General features: G+C 40.1%; 3 long non-coding RNA genes and 1 pseudogene across 3 annotated transcripts in view; 3 read left to right on the top strand and 1 right to left on the bottom strand.

Annotated features, from left to right (window-relative positions):
* The first annotated feature begins 2,883 nt into the window (after nucleotides 1-2,883).
* Nucleotides 2,884-20,944, top strand: part of LOC139129666 (uncharacterized) — a 396,232-nt gene continuing 378,171 nt past the window's right edge. The window contains exons 1-2 of the long non-coding RNA XR_011551641.1: nucleotides 2,884-2,997; nucleotides 3,713-3,769. This is a non-coding gene — a long non-coding RNA (uncharacterized lncRNA). The remainder of the gene's footprint in view (nucleotides 2,998-3,712; nucleotides 3,770-20,944) is intronic.
* Nucleotides 4,173-6,012, top strand: LOC139129665 (uncharacterized). The gene is made up of 2 exons (XR_011551640.1): nucleotides 4,173-4,381; nucleotides 5,512-6,012. It is a non-coding gene; the product is annotated as an uncharacterized lncRNA (long non-coding RNA).
* On the bottom strand, nucleotides 7,059-12,505 carry LOC139129664 (uncharacterized). The gene is made up of 4 exons (XR_011551639.1): nucleotides 11,532-12,505; nucleotides 9,547-9,727; nucleotides 8,996-9,244; nucleotides 7,059-7,510 (listed from the first exon to the last, which is right to left on the bottom strand). It is a non-coding gene; the product is annotated as an uncharacterized lncRNA (long non-coding RNA).
* On the top strand, nucleotides 13,357-14,803 carry LOC139129654 (sepiapterin reductase pseudogene; annotated as a pseudogene).

Here is a 20,944-nt window from a genome sequence, read left to right as displayed (position 1 = left end):
TTTTGAATTTTTTCGATATGCTGGTTTTAAATACAAAACAAGGTGTTAAATATGCTTACCGAACTATGACTAAAGGGAGTTTTTTGACAGCGAGCGGCAAACCTACACTTAGATTTCAACAAATAAATCTTTTTTGTTTGGGCAAACGAAAAATCTATAAACGTCATCAACCGATTTGAATCGGCAACGATATGAGCATGCGTACTTGATACTTCACAAACCAATATGGCGTCGCCCATGCAAAAGCGTCGCACGTACACGTCGCGGACGCCCGATTTTTACTTCTTCAGCGAAGAAGAGACGGGTACAGATGCAATACATGCTAACTACTCGCCATAAAGTTTATATTTGGCGCTACATCAAACAATTGAACGAGCTCCTCGGGACACCGGACTTTCAAACCCCAATTTGGCAGGTCTATTGATCAATAGCTAAAAGCTGTATTAACCGCCATCTTGGAAATCGCAAAGGATTATGGGGCGACCACGGTGCTATTGGAGGGGCAAACCAAAAACATGTCACTCAAGCCATAGAGTTCTAGCATACACATCGTACCAGATACTCCGCTATTTCCGATCATTTCTTCTACAGAACTACTGAAACAGTTCTAAATTCCACCAGAAAAAATATTTTCGATTTGAAATCGTTTAATTAATCGGAAATTAACACCGCTGAAACAATTCAATCGTCAAATTAATAGAAAGGACCATTATCATGAAATTTACGCGAAACATGGTTTTTTTTATGTGATGACAGATTTATAGCATGAACGGTAATATTTTTGAGATCGACAAATTTGTCATTCAAACTACGAGTAAGTGGAAATATATAATTGTATATAATGTAGTATTGACAAGCAGGTAAGAATCCAAAGGCGTTTAGTGCATTAGTCTGTACTTACGAAAATAATAAAATATGACATCACCGATCATAAGAAACGTGGTGTTGAAGAACATATTTTTTTTTAACAGAAGACTACGGCGATCATTTTCGGTAAGTATAATTCTAACTTTAGCAAACTTCTGAAACAAACATATGAAGAGTAACTTCAACAGTGTTGGTTTTGTTCTACTCTCGTTATAAAATTAATCAAATGTCGGGAAAGCATGTACATTTTCGATATCTGTTTAGCGACTGTGTAACCCCCTCTCTCTCGTGACAAGTCTAGCTATTTGATGTTTTATTTTGCCGACATTTATTTAATGGTTCACGGTTAACGCTCGATAATGATGTCGATTTCAGGTCGATGCCATCACTCTGTTTTAATTACTCCAGTCGTGTTAAATATCTATCCTTTAAAACGCGAATGCTGGTAACATCGCATCTTTTAGCGGGAAAACTTCAACTGGAGACATTTCACAGCCTGGAGCAAGTCATCACTATCAAAAGTCTGTAAAATTTTAAGTTTTTTGCTTCCGAATGGACGTATTTAAATGCAGATGCAACTTCGTGCGTAAAATATTGAATGGCAATATAAATTTTATCGTTTAGAAAATATCTGACTGTCAAACTGGTCGTACAACCAACAGTAAACATGACGGAGCAATGATACCGACTTCAGAGACACTGTGTAATTTTTTTCATCGCGACCGCTGATGAGAGCAAACTCGTAAAATATACAACCTGGCCAAGTATTTGGCTTTGAATTTTCAATTGCCCCGTGTTGAGAGATGTAATCAAGAAGGCTTTTCGAACACAAAAAAGAGAAAGAATGAGTCAGTAAATATCGAATGATAGACGGAAGAATCGAGACTGTCTATGATTTACTCAATTGGAAACATGATATTTCGATTAATTGACTAACACAAACAAAAAGAACATTTTATTCAACTAAAAAAAAAATAAGTCGGCGCCTTTCCTTGGCATCCCTGGCAAAGGAGCAACACACGATGTCGTTTGGGTCTTCAAAAATCTTCTAAAACGGCTGGACGGTAATAATAATACTTTTCACGACAGAAAACAAGTAAAAGAACTTAAATCTGAACTTTAAGTAATAGTTCTGCAGACGAAATGATCGGAAATAGCGGAGTATTTGATACGATGTGTATGCTAGAACTCTATGGCTTGAGTGACATGTTTTTGGGTTTGCCCCTCCAACAGCACTGCGGTCGCCCCATAATCCTTTGCGATTTCCAAGATGGCGGTTAATACAGCTTTGAGCTATGGTAAGTCACTGTACCGCCCTTGCTGCGAATCCGTAGCCTCGAGGTTTTGCCTGGATATTTGGGTCGGACGGCAAATTTGCCGTCCAACCCAAATACCCAGGCAAAACCTTGAGCTACTGTACTGCAGCTAATCGCTATCGACGACGAGGGATTAGAGATTGCTGCCAGATAAATGATGTTACCGACATGTATTTGTTTAGCTTGGCATCGTAATTAGCCTAGAATCTATTTGTCCGCTTGCCTCCGTACCTCCGACCATGGATGTAAAAATAGACATCCATGCTCCGACCCTCCCGGTCGGAGGTACGGAGGGTACCTCCGACCCTCCCGGTCGGAGGTACGGAGGCAAGCGGACGAATAGATTCTAGGCTACGTAATATCAGCTCCGTGTGCTTATTTTGCCGACGTCCTCGACGATTTGCCAATAGATTCGATCTTATTCAGACGGGTTTGCCCAGTCGCTAGTCGCTCAAAGAGTGTTGGTCTTTTTTACAAACATGGTGTCCGTGAAAATGAAGACGATTTCTTTCGATGGCCCTTTGAACTGTAAACTCTGACGGAATTTCCCACGTCAGCGAAAATATTGTGTGGCAATGTTATCTGATTGTCTGTGATCAGTTGTGAACCTTCATCGCATCGTACTAGGCTTGTTTAATCAAATATAATTTAGGGCTTTTTTTTCTGTAACAGTATATGATGTTATATATGTGTCACTTTTGTTCCAAGAAAAAACAAGTGCAGGCCCATCCAGTGATCCACCAGCATAACAGCTTAGTGATCCAGCACTACCACAAGAAATGCCCAATCACTCATCAGCTTTATCTGATCATAGGTAAGAGAAGTCTTTCATCATGCCTTTACTGAAAGGTTTCAATAAGTGACAATTTGTCAAGTAATACCAGATACCATCAAAAATACTTTACAAATAGTTATGATCAAATCACCCCTCCTCCACAAAAAACAACAACTAAAGTAAAACAAAGGTATTTCCTGTAACATGCCTTTAAAAATTTCACTAGGTACGTTTGGGAAAATGTTTTAGTTTTCTTTTTGATTGCAGAATAACAGAAATTTCACTATAATTTAGAATTGTTTGGAAATGAAGATAAAAAGTCTAGGAAAGGTGTGATTCTTGTAATGTGCCCCAAACTAAGGGTATGTAAAATGTAGGTCTGCAAAAATTTGATTTATATATTTCTGTTTTTTGTTGGCAAATGATGTGAAAATATGCTAGGATTTTGTAAACTTTGGTTGAAATTTTGGAAAATGCAAAAAAAGAGTCCAGGGTTGGTAAGTTTCTCTAGGGTTGTCAGGTTACCAGAAACACACTTTTCATTTCTTCTTTGGCCTTACGAAAAACACGTTTTATTTCTTTTTCCATACTTATAAATGAATGTATACTGTTAAAATGGCCATGCAGTATATCAGCAGTACTCAATAATAATAATAATAATAATAATAATAATTTATGATAATTTTAACTCTGTTCTGTCATTTTTGGTAACTTCAAATGTCGTAGTTTATGCATTCTTCTTCTCTTTTTACAGCACAAGACCAACAAGAAAAAGAAAGACACTATCTGAATCATTTACCTATCCTTTTGAGTAAGTTCTTTTTGGATTGTTTGGTTATGAGTAGCCAACAAATAATATCATATTTTCAGTTGGTTCTTGTGTCAACTGCGTTCATATTTGCACAAGTTCATGTACATGTTTGCAAAAAGTGTTTAGCGGTTGGGCACTGAACATGCTATTCTAGTGGCAAATATGTCCTTACTACATGTACTGTAGGCCTAGGGATCCACAAAAAATTAACAAATCCCAATGTATTGTGTCACTGGGATAATAAGAGGAACATAGCCAGATTTTGTTCAGTGCTAAGTACATGTACTTGTCAAAGCTTGTCATTTTCTTTGATATCTGAAGTTGCAAGGATGACTGCTTTGATGTTGCATTATGTGCAATAATGGAATCATAACAGGAATCATTCTCTCTTTTAAACAGGGAATTGGTTGTTGGTTTGGTTGTTGTAAACGAACATTCATGGGCATTGACATATGCACAGGATGTCAGTGAATGCTACCATGGACCATTGGCAGAGAGTGAAGACAGAGATAAAGAGTGGCTGATTCATGGGAGTGCTGCTCACAATGCCTTGATGAAGATTGCACTCAACAAGCAATTTTTGAGCAAGGTGCCACAATATATTAACTATAGGTAAGTTTTTTACAACTGTCAGCGACATGGAACTTATCTTATTGGTGGGTGTCTTGTGTCGTCAGGCATCTGTCTTCTGTCGTCTGGCATCTGTCAATTTTTTGCATTGCAGAGCTGTTCTTTAAGTCAAAACCACCAGTCAAAATCCTTTAGGGCCTTAGCTGGTGACCACAACCTATTTGACTTACAGATTGAATGATACATGGCGGGTGCCACATGTGGGACAGGATGAGCTGTCTATTTTTGAAACACCTGACATGACACTTCTTGGTCTTTTGGCCAGAGGTCCATATATTTTCCTTTCATGAATTTGACTTTGTTGTGTGTACCAGTGCTTTACTGTCTTTTATGAGCTGTGGGGCGTCCGTCCACTCAAATATCTTGAGAACCGCAGTACTTACTGATTTTATATTTGTTGTGTAGATGAAAAATATGATTTTGAGAAACTCTTTTTTTTTTTATATTGTTGAAAATATGCAAATTAGGGCCAAAAAAAAGGCGTTTGTGGCAAAACATCTTCTTCAATACCACTGGTCAGACAGCTTTGTTATTTGGTATACAGGTCCCAAGGGATAACCCAACTTAGATTTGTTCAAATTGTGATGAAATAAGCAAATCTGTATTTTTAAGGAATTTTTTTGTCATTTATTTCATCAAAACCACTTGTCTGACAACTTTGATATTTGGTATACAGGTTCCTAGGGGTTGTCTTAGTGTGATATATTGAAATTTGATGAAATCTTCAAGTTTTGTATTTTTGGGTCAATTTTTGCCATTTTTGGTCAGGCCGTCCTGAAATGAGCTATCAAAGATATCCACCTTCATCATCAATACATGTGTCACAAAAAGTTATTCTCTACATAACACAGCAGAGCTCTGTCGACTGTTGGGTAGCTTGTTTTTCCAAAACCGCTGGTCAGACAGGTTTAATATTTGGTTTACAGGTCCCTAGGATGACCTTAGTAAGATAATTTCATACGGTCATGAAATACTTAATTTTGTATCCATGTCTATAATAGCTTCAGGGACTCTGGCCCTATGTTTAATGCATGGTACATTTGATCATATTGCAATTTGTTTTAATATGAGGCACAACTCATTTGACCATTGTAATATACATTGTACTTCAGATACCACAGGCACTTCAACCAGAAAAGTGACCGATGGAGTGCATATCCGGAGAAGAGTGCAAAACCTACCCACATATTATTAAAGAGCTGAAGAAACTCATAGAATCGCATGGAAGAAACCCAGGGAAGGCAAAAGAAAAATCCGCTGGAGCAGAATGATCCACGAAGAATATATCTGCACATCTAGTGTCAATACCACCTCCACCGACTTACACAATTGTGCAGGACTTTGTTTCTAGGAGACAATGAACTGAATTGGACTAATGTGCAAGTTAATTGTTCAGCAAAATGGTTGTCATTACAGGCAACATATCATACACTGTCTTTTATCTTTAAATGCAAACTACTGGTACATATAGAAAATGTGCAGTCTTGTAAATACAATTTTAGCATTTTTGGGCTGATTGGATACCATCCCAACTTTTGGCTTACCCAGGTTACTTACAAACTGTATCCTTGAGTGTTTTTAGTGCAATAAATATGCTCTTCTGCAGTTCCAAATAGAGAGTGTATTTTAGCATGAAAATCACTTTCTCATTTCTTTTTCTTGAGGGTTGTGCAAAAGCCAGTTTAAGAACCTTAATATTTCAGATACATTGAGGTCCCTAGGGATGAACTATAGGTAAACTAGATTTGTTGTAATTGTAAAATGTAGGGATGGGTATATTGTCAGTTTCGGTTCTCACTGGACGTGAGAGAGATTGAATTGGGTTGGATTCTTACTGGGTGGGAGAAAGATTTTACTGGTTTCAGGCTATTGTTAGGTTTGATTCTCACCAGACTGCCTCAGAAGGAGCAAAATCAGCTGCAGGGTAGGGGCTTTTTTTCTTAAAGCCAAGTATGAAATTCTTTTCAGATACAATTAGGTGCTTATGATTTTTTTAAAGTGTTGAATTTCAGTAATCAGTGTGCATGCCTCTAACAATCAGAGCTCGAAATTAGCAGTAGTCCCGCATCCACAGACTACATTCTCTGGGGCTACCAAAATCCATAAAGTGGTAGTCCACATGGACTACCAAAGCCTGAGACCTGAAATTCAGTCAGTACTTGGCATGCCATGCCCAGTCCGTCACTTTTTGACGAGCTATTTGAACGCAGTCAAACCCAGCTGGACACAGAAAGGCTAGATGGTAACTTGTTATGCAAATTACTAACACGACTGGTTGTGCAGTGGAACTCTTGCAACAAAGTTTCAATGTCTGAACTGACATACTTGAATGACAGGCACCGGAAATGATGGCCAATGAAAACGCATTTTCATTGCATTTTGATCATAATGTATCAATCACAATCACACGGAAATCATGCCTCCTCCCTACAAAAAGCCCATGGTCTATTTTTAGCCCTGCTACCATATGTTTCAGTCCTGAGTTTGTGTTGTTGTGATGACAACTATCAAAATTTGCATACAACTGAGAGTAACAGGGGTTGTCGATAGGTCAAAAAATTTTGGAGTATCACTATCGTCCATTATACCTGTTTCCTTTGGTTTTAAAGGTTTGCAATATTCACATTATATGACTAGAAAATTCATTTTATGGGCAGAATCTATTTTCAATATGTGATATTTATTGCTTTCAAATAAAGTCAATATTACATTGACATGAAAACGTGATATATCACCTTAAAAAAATAACTGAAAAATAAAGATTTACTTTTTCCAACAGAGAAATGGACTCATGAAAGCAAATATTGGCAAAGGGTCATCGGTAAATTTGGCCGCATGTCTTGATTGCACAAAAAAAGCTGTGTCAAATATTCTCTGTGATTTGACCGAACTAGTCTGGTTATTTGTCGTGAACTTTCCATGTGCAACAGCTTGGAATGACCCGTCTATCACAGACTCCTAATCTACCATACTGCCATAAGATGAACATCCGATAAGCAGCATGTCTGTTTGATTTGTTGAAGTCGTCATCATCTTGTGTTCCAGCACATCATTTGTGTAGGCCCGTGAAATAGCAAGGATTGTGTCATCAAGGCAAACTTATCTAAAAACCTGCAAAGAAGCATCATTTCACGGTTAGTTCCAGAGGAAATTGAAATTGTCAAGACAACTAGATTGATTAAAGATACAGGATACAGGAATGATAACTTCAAATTCCAAAAGGGCTGTAAAATTAGTTACACATAATTGCTAGTATTAATGGGCTGTGAGGTGGTATGCCTTGTGCACTACCTCAGTTAGTGTTCTCAACAGCTTGGAAAAACAATAGATGACTAAATTGAATAACAATACACCATTTACACATTTTTATCATGATAGTGTTATCTATGGGGTTATTATGGTCGTGTGAAGATAAGAATGGACAGTGAAATTGATCCAAATGTTATCACACTTGTGTAATTGGTTTGTAAAGTTGTTCCAAAACTTGCTGCAGTATCAGTACTTGTAATCAACTTGAGGCAAAGAACAGGATGATAGTGTTGTTTCACAGCAGGCTTCAGCTGTAATTGCTGAAGTAAAGCAATAAAACCTGTCGGCTGGTAGGAACTGATTAGTGTCTATGTGTGGGATAAATGTTTCCTACAAGTGTACACACACTTGTATTTCAGTAGTGGCCATGGCCGAGTATATGTTCAAAGTCGAGTTCTTGTACTATTCCCAAACACGGATAGTGCCCGTCTTCATTTCTGAAGCTGACTTTCACAGCATGTCTTACACTGATGACTTGCCAATGCCGGTCGCCGCTGATATCTGTCGAAATGACTTTCCATCCACTTACATTTCGAGAACTTTCTCACATACTGCTTCTGGCGTATGTACACCTCTTTTCCCGCGGATCATGATTTTTTTTGCACAAAGAACTTCGTACAGTGCGAAGACAACAAGAGTCTGATGACAACTAGACACTGACTTGGCTGTGACACTCAGGGCGGCGGTAAGGAATGTAATATGATTCTGCGTATGTGAAGTGCACCGCAAGTGTACTCCCATGGTGTGTGTTTATTAGGGGTCCATAAAAGCTCTCTGATTTTCACCGCAATTATAACAAGTCAGTGCAACTTCTAAGGCAAGTTTTGAAACAACTTTACAAACCAATTACACAAGTGTGATAACATTTAGATCAATTTCTCTGTCCATTCTTATCTTCACACAACAGTAACACATCAATAAATTTTTCCCTAAACTCGGGGGGGGGGGGGGGCACACCCCTGATCCCCTTTGTGGAGTGCCAGGCTGGCATTGTTCCAGCGAAGTATAGCATCAAAACCAACAGAGGTAACTAACTGTTGTACAGCCATCCCATCAAACAAATCCTCCAAAACAGTGAAGGACTTGTGGATGGGTATATTTCAGTGCTTAGTGTTTGAAAAGGAATTCACGTTGAGTCTTACCAAAAGGTTTGCAGGGATTGAAAGTAAAGCTCACTCAAGTATTATAAACTACAGGTAACCAAGTGTTCTACAACCCTACTGTGGTACAAATGTATTGAGCTGCACTTCCATACAAGGATGCAGTTTCAAATTGTGCTGTACATACCGTTATTTCAGTTATGCAGAATTCCGTTCTTTATTACAACACTTCCTTCCAAGAAGGGTCGGCATTTCGTGGCAGTCGCCGCAAATACACCAACTAGGTTGAGTTGCAGATGGTGGTGGATGATACCCTTGTTGCGGAGCTGGAGTTTTTACTAACTCAAATACCATGCTTGATTCCTTTCAACCATTTCCAATATTAGGTTGTCTTTTTCCTCAGAAGACATCTTGGCAAGCATTGCCTACAAAACAACTAAAAATACAAGTTTATCAGACATTTTCAAAAACATTCTTTATTTGTCACATCAAATTTTTCTAACCTCCCCCCCCCCAAAAAAAATGTGTTTCAACATAAGCGTAGCTCTACTTTGCATTCCTGTTCCGGCATTTTAAAAAATAATGTTTTTGATTGATTATAGCATTGAAAATGTGTTTGCTGATTTTACCTGAAAACATACGGGCAAACAGACAGCAAACAGAATTTTACTTGCGTCTTCACAGAAACTTTCCTGCATCATCCCTATCATTGTAAAACTTATTTTGTACATTACTTACCTGTAAAGTCGCCTTTCTCTGTGCAATGTCTGCTTCCACATCAACCATTGTTGGTACACTTTGTCCACTGCTCTGCCTCCCCTTCCTCTACCTTGCCCTCTTCCTAGTCCTCTTCTACCTCTTCCTCTCTTGAAGTTGGCTCACACTCACTCTCATTGTCTGATAGTGTTGTTGTTGTTGTCTAATGTGAAAAATTGGAAAACCTTATCATTTTAATGTAATGTAGATCAAATAGTAGCCAGTAAAAATGTAAACTGGGAATGGCATATCTATAAACGTAAACTGGGAATGACAACATATCTACATAGGCCCTAATATACATTACACACACACGCACTCACAATGAAGTGCGGACACCTTTCAGCTCTGAAATTTGACACGCATAGAGTTATTAGAGAGCCTATGTGGTAGGGTAGAGGGTAGTAGCTCTAGCTGTGAAAACGCAGTTATCTGTTGGCGGGGTACGTCTATGCGGATCATCAAAAGGTCAACCCCGCCATGACCCGCACAGATGCAAGCTACCCCGCCAACAGATAACTGCGTTTCCACAGCTATAGTAGCCCATGTTCTGGTTAGGAGACACAAACAAGAAAACCAACAACGCACAGGAGATCCTCCATAATCATACACCCGTTTATGTACATGTCTGTGTAATGATACAAAAAGAAGGTTTGTTTCTCATTGTACTAGGCTCGCGAGTTAGACAAAAAAAATGAAAATGAAAACTCTGAGCGCGGGTATAGTGACCCCGGTAGTGACCGGCTTGATTACTATTCGTTATCACTGCATGTACTAGTAGTATTTGCGACACGGATTACAGCATGCAGCGCGGCCGGATAGTGCAGCTTTGGCCGGTACGATAAATTTGTATTATGCAAGCATCCGTACAAAGAATACCAGAGTTCTCCAAAGCCCAAAACGGCGTCGCGGCCCGCGACGATATCAGGTTCAGCAAATGGCAATATGTTCACAATGTTCGGTCTTACTAATTACTGCCCGTCGCTGCCCGTCACTGCCCGTCGACTGCCCGTCAGGAAATTAACCTTCAAATTACTGTAATCTGTCGATATATCAATACCAAAGACCACTTATATAATAGAAAGCTACAAAATAAGAGTCTGTTTTACTCCAAATGCCCGAGTCCTGTCTCAGAACTAACGTGAATATTGGAGCGCTAAGTTCTCTACTCGACGGGCAGTGATGATAGGCAGTGTTCGGACATCGATTACGATCAGCGTTGCCACTCGTTCGCAAATCAACGTTGTTTGGGTCTGGGACGACAATTTTGTTTGGTTGTATAGTAAGTAATGTTTTTGATATGAGATATCAACTGATTACAGTCGTTGAAAGGTAAATTCCCGACGGCAGTGACGGGCAGTGGTCGGACGTCGACGGGCAGTATGTATGGCCAATGGTAATGCATGTACGATCACACGATAGCGTTGCTACTCGTTCGAAAATCAACATTTTTCGGATCTTGGAATATTATTTCGTTCGTTTTTACAAAGAGTAGTGGTCTTTGGTATTGAAATATCGACTGATTACAGTAATTGGAAGGCTAATTTCCTGACGGGTAGTGACGGGCAGTGACGGGCAGTACTTAGTAGGACCCCACAATGGCACCGCGCACTGACTTGTCATCTTCCGTGCGATAATTCATACTCGTGAAACGGGCCCTTGCACGAACATTTATATGAAGGCATGGAAGAACCTCATTGATCATAGCTATGCACGATGTACCATCGTCATGATATTGAAATCGATGTTGATTTTCAATCGGGTTATGCTTGAGCGACGTATGTACATGTATTGTACAGATGTACACTGTGTCACGTATACGGTACATGTAGCGAGGAGTTGAGTCGCTGGTTTTTGACTCACTTGGTGGCTGACCTAGCATTTCACCACTCGATTAGACAGACAGAAAAGAAAGGACTGACGATGCTTTAACTGTGTAGAGAAAATTGATAGTAGTAGTACATTACCTCTGCACTGCAGTTCACGTGGAGTCCATGTTGTTGTCTGCTGGAAGTAACGCAAAATCTCACTCTCGGCGGAGCTCTCGCCCTGAAATATGACGTTGCATTCTGTGCGATCTCTCGTCACGTGACCGATATGCAAAATGGCGGTAGATTCAAATTTATGCTTGAGCGCCAGAATCAATGCACATAATGCAGCCACAATAATGGGAATGGTAAGAGTTTAAAAGGCATAATAGCTTAATGGTGTTAATCCAAAACATATACCCGAAGATTAGGAGGTAATTTTTATTAAGCAAAATGCAAAAGATACAGCTAACGTGGCTTTAAGCTACTGATGAAGAAAACTGTTTTCGAAATAGCGTTGAAGGATCGCATGGTTACTTCAACTTAGTGTCTCCAATCAAGTTCGGGGTCTGTACAAGTACAGTGGCTCCCTCCACGGAATCATAGGCTACAAAACGCAAACAACCAAGATATGAGTGGAGATGCTTTCCCACTATTACACATCTTGGTTGAAATTGGTATGGTTTGATTTTAGTCTGGGAAAGTAATAATCGATGTCAGAAATATAACTGTCCTAACTCTCTATAGTCGTCTTACGTACGCTCTGAACTGTTGACGCATAATTACAGTACTCCTCTCCCTGATAGCTCCAATCGTCTGTATCGCCGATGACGTCAAGCATGCTGCTACCATGAGCCCTTTCGCAATTAGATTCCAAGCATAAATGTATTCAACTTCTCTTTTCATCGCGCCATAGTTGTCAGCGCGTGCAAGTATGTGGCAAATTTGAGCTGTTTTTTTATTCAAGGGTTCTATCAGAAGGGATAAATGATGAAATTCGCTAAACTTAGGTCCTTTTATGGGGGCTTTTGGCACATACCTTTATCATGTACGTATGGCAATTATCAGTAGTGGCAGCCCTAAAAAAACCTATTGAGGCGGATCTGAAAAAAAATACCATGCTGTGGGCTCCTTTCAAGAATGGTTCACCCCAACCAAGCCCCCCCCCCCCAAAAAAAAAAACATGGATTATCCCCCGACACGAATGCGGTCAGCTCAAAAAGCAAGACGAATGCAGAGTCATCAAATGAGTTGAGCTTCAAAGGTAATCTAGGGAGTCTGGTTCAAACGAGTCGCGGCGCAAAGCGAATGCATTTCACCAGTTGCATTGAGTTCGTGAGAGTTGCATGCAGGTTCGCGAGTTGCATGTAGCTTCGTGAGTTGCATGCAAGTTCGTGAGTTGCATGCACGTTCGTTAGAGTTGCATGTAGCTTGGTGAGTTGCATGCACGTTCGTTAGAGTTGCATGTAGCTTGGTGAGTTGCATGCACGTTCGTGAGAGTTGCATGTAGCTTGGTGAGTCGCATGCAGCTTCGTGAGAGTTGCATGTAGGTTGGCTCAAAATGCAAGTTCGTGAGTTGCATGTAGCTTCGTGAGTTGCATGTAGCCTCGTGAGTTGCATGCACGTTCGCGAGAGTTGCGTGTAGCTTTGTGAATCGCATGCAGTTTCGTGAGAGTTGCATGTACCTTCGTGAGAGTTGCATTCGTGAGAGTTGCATGTAGGTTGGCTCAAAATGTAAGGTGTTAATTTGGCATGGATTACACGCCATAGTGCTACTGCAGAGTGTTTGTCTATACATGTCAGCGTTGACAGGGTCAGAATCTTCTGATTGTCATTCATGTCAAAGTGGACACAACGGTGCCGATGCTGACTTGATCAGTGCATGGACCATCTTTCACACTGCCCGCCCTGTCATTGGAAACCTGAGTGCACTCGCAGAGATTATGGGGCACGCCTTATAGAGCAGTGGCCGGGGATCGATCACACCCCACTAGCAAACATTAAACATGGCTGTGTTTGGTGGGCCCATGTACTGTCTGATCACCGGAGCCAGTAAGGGAATAGGGCGAGGTCTGGCAATTCAGATTGCCCAAAAATTAGGTGACAATTCCCTCCTGGTGTTGGGCGCTCGTTCTGAACAAGGATTGCGGGAAACGAAGGAGCTTATCCTGGGAAAACGGAGCAGCGGGATCGATATTCGTACGGTTCCATCTGATCTTGGGGATCTCAGCAACCTGAAGAAGACGATGGGTGGTTTTTATGCTGGCGTCGACCCCAGTAAATTCCAGCATTCCATGTTGGTTCACAACGCCGGGTCCGTCGGTGACGTCAGCAAGACCGTAGGTCAGATGCACGATCCAGAGGAACAGCAAGCGTTCCACGGTTTCAACGTGACCTCAGCGGTTTGTTTGACCTCGAAATTTATGGAGGTTTTCCCGAAGACAGACGGACATCGTCGGTCTGTCGTCAACATATCGTCAGATAACGCAGTAATACCGTATGCCTACATGTCGCTGTACAGCGCGGCAAAGGCCGCCAGGTACATGTTATTCAGAGTGCTCGCCTTGGAAGCCCCGGATGTTCGTGTTCTGAACTACGCGCCTGGTGCCGTCGATACCGACATGTTAACCGACGTAAAGGAGAAAACTGGCGATCCCGGCATGCAGAAAATGTTGAGCGATTTACGCGCTGAAGGCCAAGAACTCACCGTAGAAAAAACTTGTGAAACGCTTCTTAATATTTTGGAGGAGGATTCTTACGAGACTGGATGCCACATCGATATATACGACCTATAATGAAATAAAAGACAGACTATTCTTCGAAATGTCCATGCAGGGATTTCATATGTCACTGACATAGCACATTGCATCCTAAATCTAACGATGGCGTGATGAATCATGGTTAGAACAAATACACGTACTCGTACAATTTCTATACCAAGCGACATGAACCAAATTTTATGATTGCTAATTCATTTTGTAGTTTTAAGTATGACTGTAATACTCTACATGTCAGCATTTTGGCAGCCTTTGTTTTAAGCAAATGACTAGATTTTACAAAAGTAGGAACGTATTGAAACCCTGATTTTTGCAAGAATGGAGAAGGATATAGATTCATGCAGGAGAAGTGATGGCTCCGGAAGTCCTGACGTTGTGCTTTCCCGTGGATTGCATGGTTCCAATAGGCGTAGATTTAAGATATTATTTCTACATGATCGAAGCATACATCTTATACTTTTGTCAAATCATCTGATTTAGATATTACAAACAGGTTCTTCATGTACTTTTTGACGAACAAGATTTCACTTCCTGTATTTTGTTTTCAATTCTAGAGTTGTATCCTGACTATTTTCTTGATAAGGCTGTCTACATATCATAGGCAAGATGGGACAAATATTGGTCGCCTGATTCTGTTTGCCACGGCAATTTTAATAAAACTGTACTATTGATTTAAATTGCGTAAAGATTCCTGTGTATATATCTAGTTATACCCCGTAAGGCTAGAGTACAGTTTTGCCCGATATAAATGTAGTTGTTGCCAGGTGCGGGTCGTTTTGAACATGTCGGTGGAATGCATGTGGTGGTTTGCTTTATGGCGCTATCGCAAAATACAAGGTGTTTCGAATTAAAACAAATATTTTCTGAATGTGAATATTTCGCAAGGTAATTTGAAGAAGATATGCAGTTACGCATTTTATTCTGAAATTATTTGCGTCGGCGACAGGTACACATGACAAGACTCCAGAGAAATATCTGAAACATTGTCTATGCCACTGGCAACATTTAGAATTTGCTGGTTACCGCATTACGACAAAAAGAAGGTCTTGTAACAATAACGAGTAAATCGAGTTAACTTCCTTTGATGGCCAATTTCCTACAAAAGAGTCAATATAAGCTTACATGTATTAATATAATTTTTATTTATCATTTTACTTTCTTTTTTCTTGCCATTTTATTCATCTTTATTTTGGAATTTTGCTGTTTATAATAGCTAAAGGAATTCATCAAATCACTCAAGGAAAAAGGATTATCATGATCGAGAGAACATGTATGGTGTACTAAGTCGGGGTATGGAGTGCCCGAGTGCAGGTAGTACTTCGACCAGAAGCGTACACAGACCATAATTGGTAAGATAGTCACAGCCATCATTGACACTAGATTCAACCGTCCTTGCACTTTTTACAAATATATTCATGCCCAATTCAATCCTTTAGGTAAAAACGAAGTTGCAGCTATCGTGCGTATTGGTTCTTTTTCATAGGAATCTAAATTGTTGCTTAAACTTGACTGTGTGAAGAACGCAAGGAAGATTTCTTGCCAGTAGTTCGTTCCAGTTTGTAAAGTTACCCAGGCACGGAGTTTTCCAATCTGATTAAAATCAGATGTAGAGTACGGCGACGTCTACTTACGCGTACGCGGTATTCTCTTGCTTTCACCTCTCATTGACGTCGCCCTACTTCACGTCTGATTTTAATCAGACTGGGAGTTTTCGTGTTCCCATGTTTTTAATCGCCTGCGAACTTTGACCGATCACTGTCACCTTTGAACCCGCAAAAGCTCTGGGTGTTGAGCATATCGCCTATTCGCACAGCGACATGTTTACAAATATAGTGTTCATTGTGTTTTAGTTTTGAATGATTACTAAATGTAGTATTCAATATTTACTTATCAGCAAACACTTCGAACCCTTGTGCCTGTATCCTGTAATCTTGAAATCTGTCCATTGTATATAATCTTGACAACATATTATCGTTGGCGGCGCTATGGCGATGAAAAGGCAGAGAAGACTGCATTGAACTACAAAATCAATGTATTTAATATTCATAACGGAGAACCTCAAGTTCAACATCGGCTTTTCTCATAAAATAAGTAAAGTGTAGCTTTCCTGTAAAGCGGTTTTAACTAGAATATCGAATACAAATCGGTTCATGAGGCCAGGAAGAACAATTAAATAAGCTTAAGCTTATGTTCTGTAGAATTGCCGCTTCTACGTTTTGAAATTGCAGCAAATTAAGGGCATTTTTGTCGTGCATATTCTTGACATACAGGCAAAGAAATGTTTACCGCCGGCCACGCCAATCAATATTCGTAAAGCAACCACTCCCAGTTAAGTATTCGTAGCATGCCTGGTCCAGGCATGCGGAAAGCTAGAGCAACAAAGGGGAAACTGGCGGTTAAAAAGGTGGGATCAGAAAACAATCGTTAAAAAAGAGAAAGAGCGATAAGAACAGACACAGTTGAAGACTTCAACCTTGACCTGAGCTTGGATTGGATTCTATTCTACGCAACAAAGCAACCGTCCAGCCAATCTTAACAACAGAACCTCGCAAGATTATACAACTCGTCGACGCCACTTCCCCATCATTTATTCCCTGTGCGTAACTTAATTCCTGCCCCGAAATTTAGTATTTGTAAGTGCTCGACTTAGGCTTCATTTTATTCTAAATCTTATTATATCATATTCGAATGGTAATTTTCCAGTGTTCGTGTCGATTATTTAGACGTAAACACTACCCAGGGTGATACCTCTTGTATTTTGCCAAGCGAGACTGCTCAACCGAAATTGGGCTTTCCCAATCGAAATTCCCCTGTTAAATTGTTCATTAAAATTATATGTTATTAGATTAATCAAGGAACAGAATTTGAAATACAGTATAGTAAGTACCCCGACAAAATTCCCCCTCGTGACATGGTGTTGGGTGTCAGTGTATCAGAGATAATTTTTATGTATTTAAATTATAGGGTTTGATCTTAGGGGCAGCTCATATGTCCGTCCCTAGGAGCGGGATTAGGGTGTCTTGGTCTCAGCACAGGTTTCTTGTTGCAAATTGGGCTCGCGAAGTGGGCATACATGCGTCACACCTTACATGACCATAAGCGTTTTTATCTTTCGACCTAGGGGCGCAAAAATCCGATGATAATATCAATAATTGCTTGACAACGCAGTATTGTAACTACCAAACAGAGGGATATTCAGCAATCGTCCAGTCGTTCGAGGCATGAAGGTAATAGGAACAGCGTCATCTACACTATATTTAAGGGGTGTGTCGAAACTTTTCTTCTATGCAAACAGTGTATTGCATGCGCTATATCTAGATGCATCGTGTCAAAATAGCTGCAACATTTAAATTTTAGGCTACAATGTAAATTATGACAAACATGTGTTAACTTTCATCAATCGCCAATGTACCTTGGATACAGTGTTTACATTGGTCGTATGGGTCCCATACGACCTTTGAGCCAGTTCCGACGACGCCTCCCTTTAAAGCCCCGTTACCTGTAACTTTTTAAAAATTGTTGTTTTGTGTAGAATACAGTTATCTTGCCCTTCTCCATCGTGTGCGAAATGTCCAATACGACGATATTATTGATAAATGAATTTTAATCCGGACTTGAAATCATTCGTCAACAGGATCCATATCGCATGTTGTACACAATGTCCTGTGCTCCCAACTAAATATACAGCATATACTTTAAGGAAATGAGGAAGACGTACTTATTCACTAGGATTTATGGAAAGAGTATTGAAATTATTGTCACAAGTTAAAGCCACAGTCCCTGTCATTGTTACTATAACAAGGGAGTTGTTTTCCAGACATCCGGGCATTGAAATTAATAAAGTTAACGTTATAAAAATAAACAACAGGTAATTTCACTCTCACAACGCGATATCCAGTCAAGTTTTTTTCTTAGAATATTCTGGCAAACTACCGATGCTGCCATAGATGACAACGTACGTGACAGTTCTAAAGTCTAAACAGATCTAGGCCTACTTAATTTTATGACGAATCTCGTCCTCAATACGGCCCCGCTTTCTGTGTTACTTACTGATTGTCTGCCTGTTGTGTTTTTCGCTGTAGTATGCGCCAAAAAGTTTCATCCAACCTTGTCGTCGACGAAACTTTTAGCCGTTCTCTTCCAAAATCAGTATAAAAATCAGCAGGGATAAGCATAACCAAGTAGAATTTGGTACAAGACAAACAAATTACCAAACACTTACAGATATTTGACATTCAAAATGGCCGCTATATCTGGGTTAATTCTAATGGGTATTTATTTATTTATTTATTTATTTATTTACTGGCTGGGAACAACGGGCTTTCGCCCAATTACAGTTCCAGCAAAAGAAAAAGAAACTAACAAAGAGCACAACAATGAAACAAAGACAGTAACAACACAGTTAAAAAAAAAATCATTGGTAAAAAATACAGATCTAAAAAGAATAAACATTATTAAATAAAAATCTGCGAAATTGCCCACAGTTACAATTAAAAATATCAAAAGTCTCATTGTTTAAAATACCATTCAAATTTTTCATAGTTCTCTGTAAAAATGCTGAGGAATGAGCAATGACTCTTGATACATTAGGTTTAAAATGTTGTTTTGAGCGCAGAGTGCGAGAAGGCACATGCAGACAGATGCGCTCTAGAATTTCGGAGCTGTTATAAAAAGAGAACATACATTTGTAAAAGAAGGTGGCATCCATAAAACTCCTACGCTCTTGTAGAGATGGGATTTTGAAGAAGGTACAGAGTTGGTTGTAGTAGCCAGATGAGTAGGTTATGCCAGTTTTACCGCACAAGTATTTGAGAAATTTACACTGAACTCTTTCGAGACGGTGAATGAGATACAGCTGGTGTGGAGACCAAACTTGACTGGCATACTCAAGCTGGCTCCGGACAAGTGTTATATACAGGGTTATGAGAGTGTTGACATTGCTAAAATTACGTGAGTTACGTTTTATAAACCCTAGCAGCTTGAAAGCTTTTACAGTAATTGTATTAAGTGCGCAGAGTAGTTTAGATTTTGGGTGAGAAGAACACACCAGGTCTTTAACTGATGTTACTCTGCATAAATTGTCACCATTAATACTATAATCATACATAATGTGAGTTTTCTTGTTCGTAAAGGAAATTACCATACATTTTTTAAAATTCAGTTTTAGTTTCCATGTGGTGCACCATCTCTAAATGTGGTTAAGGTCTTGTTGGAGAGAACTGCAGTCCGAGTTGTTAGAAATTTGCCTATACAATTTTGAGTCGTCTGCATACAGTGACATTAAACTTGAAACTGAAGAACAAATATCATTAACATAGAGAACAAATAGAAGCGGACCTAACTGAGACCCTTGAGGTACACCAGAAGTTACTTTACTCCATGAGGAGAAGTGCCCATTAAGTACCACACGCTGCACTCTATTACTAAGATAAATTAATTAATTCTAATGGGAAATTACAAGTTTCGATTCTGCAAAAACCAAGACTGAAAATTATTCTTGCTCCTATACAGCTTTCAAATTCAACGTTTTCAAGCAGTAAGCTTAGACGAGAAAAGAATTGTACAATTTTTTAGTCAGGATATCTGTCCCTACAGCGCATTTTTCCTGGACACAAAGATCGAGCAACTGATTTTGTAAAATACGCTTTAGAACAGACAGCAGAGACAGATCGGTACCCTTAGGCCTTTCATGGTATTCCGCCCGCAGTGCAAATAGGCCTATGGGCGCCGGGCCCGATCGCGTTTAGGGAGAGACATTATCTCGGTCTTTCATCAGGTCATATATATCGATGTGGCACCCACTCTCATAAGAATCCTCTTCCAAAATATTGATAAGAGTTTCACAAGTTTTCTCTGGGGTGAGTTCTTGGCCTTCAGCACGAAAGTCACTCAACAGTTTCCGCAGGCCGGGATCGCCCGCGTTTTCCTTGACGTAGGTTAACATCTCCGTATCGACGGCACCAGGTGCGTAGTTCAGAACACGAACATCCGGGGATTCCAAAGCGAGCACTCTGAATAACATGTACCTGGCGGCCTTTGCCGCGCTGTACAACGACATGTAGGCATACGGTATTACTGCGTTGTCTGACGATATGTTGACGACAGACCGACGATGTCCGTCTGTCTTCGGGAAAACCTCCATAAATTTCGAGGTCAAACAAACCGCTGAGGTCACGTTCAATCCGAAGAACGCTTGCGTTTCCTCAGGATCGTGCATCTGACTTAGGGTTTTGCTGACGTCACCGACGGAACCGACGTTGTGCACCAACATGGAATGCTGGAATTTACTGGGGTCGACGCCAGAAAAAAACCCAGCCATCGCCTTCTTCAGATTGCCCAGATCCCCAAGATCAGATAGAACCACACGGATATCGATCCCGCTGCTCCGTTTTCCCAGGATAAGCTCCTTCGTTTCCCGTAATCCTTGTTCAGAGCGTGCTACCAACACAAGAAAGGAATCGTCACCCATTTTTTGGGCAATCTGAATAGCTATACTTCGTCCTATTCCCTTACTAGCTCCGGTGACGAGACAGAACGTAGGAACGCCGAATACCGCCATATTTGGTATTTAATATCGCTCAATTTGATTTACCCTTGCCTTGGCCTCTTTTGCACTTTGTAGCTGTAGGCCACTTCATTGATTTGAGTTCAGTCACAGTGCGCCCTCAGCGGCTCGGGTCTGTGAGCTCTTGCGAACCCTGCGAGGTGCTGTTAAAATTAAATGTTTTGTACATTTTTATATTTATTTATGTAATATAGATTTTTTTGTCTAAAAAAAAAGCAAAACGCAAATAA

The sequence above is a fragment of the Ptychodera flava genome, chromosome 3 (genome assembly GCF_041260155.1).
Source record: "Ptychodera flava strain L36383 chromosome 3, AS_Pfla_20210202, whole genome shotgun sequence".
In the NCBI taxonomy this organism is placed as follows: domain Eukaryota; kingdom Metazoa; phylum Hemichordata; class Enteropneusta; family Ptychoderidae; genus Ptychodera; species Ptychodera flava.
The sequence above is the reverse complement of the archived record's forward strand: the minus strand, read 5'-3'. Positions and strand labels throughout refer to the sequence as shown.